The sequence below is a fragment of the Culex pipiens genome, chromosome 3 (genome assembly GCF_016801865.2).
Source record: "Culex pipiens pallens isolate TS chromosome 3, TS_CPP_V2, whole genome shotgun sequence".
Classification (NCBI taxonomy): Eukaryota; Metazoa; Arthropoda; class Insecta; order Diptera; family Culicidae; genus Culex; species Culex pipiens.
In genome coordinates, this window is record NC_068939.1 from 102306476 (window position 1) to 102310848 (window position 4373).

The 4373-nt window shown below is 37.4% G+C and overlaps 1 long non-coding RNA gene across 1 annotated transcript; it reads right to left on the bottom strand.

Annotated features, from left to right (window-relative positions):
- Positions 1-981: 981 nt before the first annotated feature.
- Positions 982-3893, bottom strand: LOC128093547 (uncharacterized). The gene is made up of 2 exons (XR_008212579.1): positions 2763-3893; positions 982-2193 (listed from the first exon to the last, which is right to left on the bottom strand). It is a non-coding gene; the product is annotated as an uncharacterized LOC128093547 (long non-coding RNA).
- Positions 3894-4373: the final 480 nt, after the last annotated feature.

The window sequence follows — 4373 nt, forward strand, 5'->3', positions numbered from 1 at the left end:
TGGCATCCTATTGACAAATTACCACAAAAGTGTTTCGAATTTGTGGGCGAGTCCCGCGCCACCTGGCATAAAAATACTGAAACGATGTTTTTTTTTGCAAAATATGCTGCGAACTATGTTGTGAACGCCTGCGATGGTCCTATCACTGGCTTCCCTAATAATCGACCTATCTTTTTCTGTATCTAGGGAGAGTTGCGAGACATTGATTTTTTTTGGACTAAAATAGACCACAGGCCAGAACACGAACAAATTTATGACATTTTTTAACATGTAGAAAATATGGCCCGCTTCCCCCTATCAGCGCTCATGCGCATTTCTCTGATTACATCCTCGAAATTGCATTGATAACACATTTTTTATAGGGAGTGTTCCATTGCTTAGAATAAGAATCTTTTCAGTGAAAACAAGTAACATTTGCATATTAAGTTGAGGGAATTTTCGATAAAAAAGATCAGCAGAGCTGCGGACGAAAATAATAAAAAAAAATGGTAACATACATGGCCCTCGTCTGTAACTAACTGTAAGTAACTATACCATGAATTGTCTTTTGATAAATGTTGGCAAAGTTAAACATGTTGAATAATGGTTGGAAATACTTTTGGCTCATAAATGTAAATTCATTGTTAGAATAAGTAGTTAGGTTTTGAAATATAAGCCATGAGATCTTTTTTTACTCCTTTGGTATTTTACTATTTTGAGTCAAATTTTTTTACAGGTTCTGTTACTATTCTTAATCTTAATTTTGATATAAAAGTGATACGTAATCACGGTTATTTTGTTCTATTTAATTTCTCATTATTATCACAGTACATCCAACACTCTTCTTAACGCTTTAAGTGAGTATACTTTTTCAGGAAAAATCTAAATTTGCTTGGCCGTTATTAGCCATGAAGAGGATGTTCAGCTCTATGTTATTGCTACTAGCAATCAGTAGCTCGACACAATCACAAAAACTGGAATATCCTTCATTTTTCAACATCGGTGGTGTCTTGAGCAACAATGACAGTGAAACTCATTTCTCAATGGTGATTGCGGTAAGTTATTCAAGAAAATATTATAAATTGGTGTATGGAAACGTTACGCTTACAAACAACTTTTTTATGTTTTGCTTACACCTTACACCTGGCTCAGTGAAATTGGCTTTTAATTAGATACAAGAGGAAATAATTATACAGCAATTCCATTTTAAAAGAGCCTGAACCGAAAAAAAGTTCTCCGATCGAGTTCAAAAGTTTTCTGAGGATTCCTTGACCAAAATAATTAGATTTTTTGTTTGGCCATTAGGGTGACCTACAATCCATTTCAACCGATTTCAGTTGTCTTGGACGCAAATGAAAGGTGATAAGTTGGCCTTTCTACACTGAAAAAATCGGACATAGCAAATTCATATGCTTTTTCACGTGAGCTGGCTGAAAAATCATCACGATGATTTGCCATACTTTTCCCTTGACATAGATGTGTTTTTCATATGACATTCAAATGATTATCATCAGAAATCAGCTGATTGCAAGCCAGATGTTTTTCATTCTTTTATCGCGTGGTGTTCACTTTGGATTCAATAGAATTTCACTCGGATTTGCCCCATTTGACTTTTCCCTTGATTTCCAAATGGAAATCACGTGAGATTGAAATGTATTGGATTTAAAGGTGTTTGATGAAAAAATACTCATTCGTAAGATGGCGACGGACGAAGACAGTCCAAATTGCGTTTTTTTAACTTTTTGGTAAGTATTTAATAGAAATAGCGTGAATATTGAAATATGTACGTTTAGACTAACAATGTTAATGAATTTCTAGGATATCCAACACCGGTGAAGGGTTGGATCCTGAATTCGTTTTCCCGGATCGACGCTGTATTGGCCGATTGATCCGGCAACTTCGGCATCTGGCTGCAGTATGATTTGCGTTCCGGAACGAACAAAATGTGCAACTGTCGGCAGTTCCGTGACGCTGTCCTTGGCGACATTGCTTCCCATACCCGTGTCCGTGGCTACTCCATATCCAGGTCAAGGTCAAGGTCAAGGTTGAGTCGATGGAGGCCTCCAAGAACTGAGGTCAAGCAGGTAGACGACTTCAAGAACCGGTTCCTGTTACCGGAAGCTATTCTCGTTCCGTCGCCCAGACAGACATTCAACTATTTTTTTATTTTTTTTCATAAAATTATTTTTATTAGGTCCTTTTCGGTACTGGGACCTGGTTAGGACCGAGTCGATAGGAGCGGCCGTGGCTGACTGGTTACGGTGTTCGCTTTGTAAGCGAATGGTCCTGGGTTCGATTCCCATCTGCTCCCAACGAGAAAGTATAGGAAATATAAATCTTGAAACTCTGAACATGAACGAAAAATCAAAGTCGCTTGAGTCGGGGTTCGATCCCCCGTCCTTTGGATTGGTAAGCAAAAATGCTAACCACTAGGCCATTACGGCTTGGTGAGCTATGACTGGAATTAGAAATACTGTTACTATCAACTATATACGCGCTGGGTTCTAGTCCATTTGACAAGGGTTCGGAAGTTCTAAATAACGTTTGAACCCGATTGGTGCAAACGTTCTTCAGGGCGGGGCTTGTCGGTAAAGCTGAAGTACCTCGCGCTCGGCTAGCCAGCGTAGAAATGGGTCACCGAAGCTCGGCAGAGCTAACACCTTCCAAATGCCTATGCGAGTTATTTGCATGTATAGAATGTAGATCTAAAAAATACATGGAAACAACTCAATTTGTAAGAAGCGGCCGCGTGGTCCCGTTTGGTTGGTTGCACACACACACACCTGGTTAGGACCGAGTCGGCTTTTGTAATTACAAAAAACTTAATAATTACAGAGGATCTTGTGTGTAAATGTTAGTGGGAGGGGAGCCGATTACCCGCGGCCTACTCGGGGTTAGTAGGGAAGGGATTGATGTTAAAGACAAGGCATGGGATGGGAAGGGGGATTGTGTAGGGGTCTTGGTTGGCTCTGCTGGCCTTTGCGTTTTGTCCTCAGCCGCAACTCGGTGACATTCAACTATTGGATAGGAACAGCAAGAAGTGAAAAATGTAAAAAAGATTGTAGTCTGATTGTTTTTTGTGCGACATTTTGTATTTATATCAAAGGGGGCATATAATAAAAAGTTTCTAATCGTAATAAAAAATCTTTTGAAAATCGTATGCAATATTCAATACAAATGGATATCGCTGGAAAACCATTCAAATTACACTACACAATCATTTGGAATGCAAATGCACACCATTTCAATGTCATGTGAGCTTTCACTTAAGATTCACGTGTTTTGCATTTGGATTTGCAGGGTCGCTCGATGGATTCTTTCAAGTGATTTACACGTTACATTCACATGCAAAGTCGTATGGGGCAGATTCATGTGTAAAACATGTGATACAGCTATGTGTCTTTCTTTCAGTGTAGGAAAAATAGTCTAAACCGGAAAATCTAGCCCAACATTTGAAAAGGTCGAATGAAACTTAAAATGCCGTTTTGATGAAAATTTCAAAATTATCGCAGTTTTAGTGAAAAGGTAGCAACTCTCTACAAAATCGGCCGATTTCGACCATTTTTATTTTTTGTATTTTTTGATTTGGCTCAAACTTTGTGGGGCCTTCTCTATAACGAAAACAAGCTATTTTGTGTCATTGGTTCACCCATACAAGCAGCTGTCCATACAAAAATGGTACGTACATATTCAAACAGCTGTAACTTTTGAGTGAATTTTCTGATCAATTGTATTGTTGAGGACTATTGAGAGAAAAAGTAGGTACACGGAAAAAAATTGCTGATTTTTTAATCAACTTTTTTTCCACAAAAACTCAATTTCCCGCAACTTTTGAGTCATAGAGAAACATGGTAAAAAAATTTGCCGCCGTATTATGATTTTTTTTTTTAAATAGTGATTGGAAAAAAATCGAAATTTTATGCAAAAACAAACTAAGATACAGCCGCTTTAAGGAAAAGAAACACGAACATTGAAGTTTTCTAAGTCTCACCAAAATAACCCACCATATTCTAATATCGATATCTCAGCAACTAATGGTCCGATTTTCAATGTTAAAACATGAAACTTTCGTGAAATTTTCCAATCTGTTCAAAAAAAACATTTTGTAAATTTTTAAATCAAGACTAACTTTTTAAAAGGGCCAAACATTGAATATTATGCCCATTTAAAATGATAATCTTGATTAAATTTTTTTCAAAATATTTTTTCGAAAAGGTCGGAAAATTTCACTAATGTTTCATGTTTTAACATTGAAAATCTGACCATTAGTTGCTGAGATATCGATATTAGAATATGGTGGGTTGTTTTGGTGAGACTTAGAAAACTTCAATGTTCGTGTTTCTTTTCCTTAAAGCGGTTGTATCTTAGCAACCCGAGGTTCAATCTTCAATGTC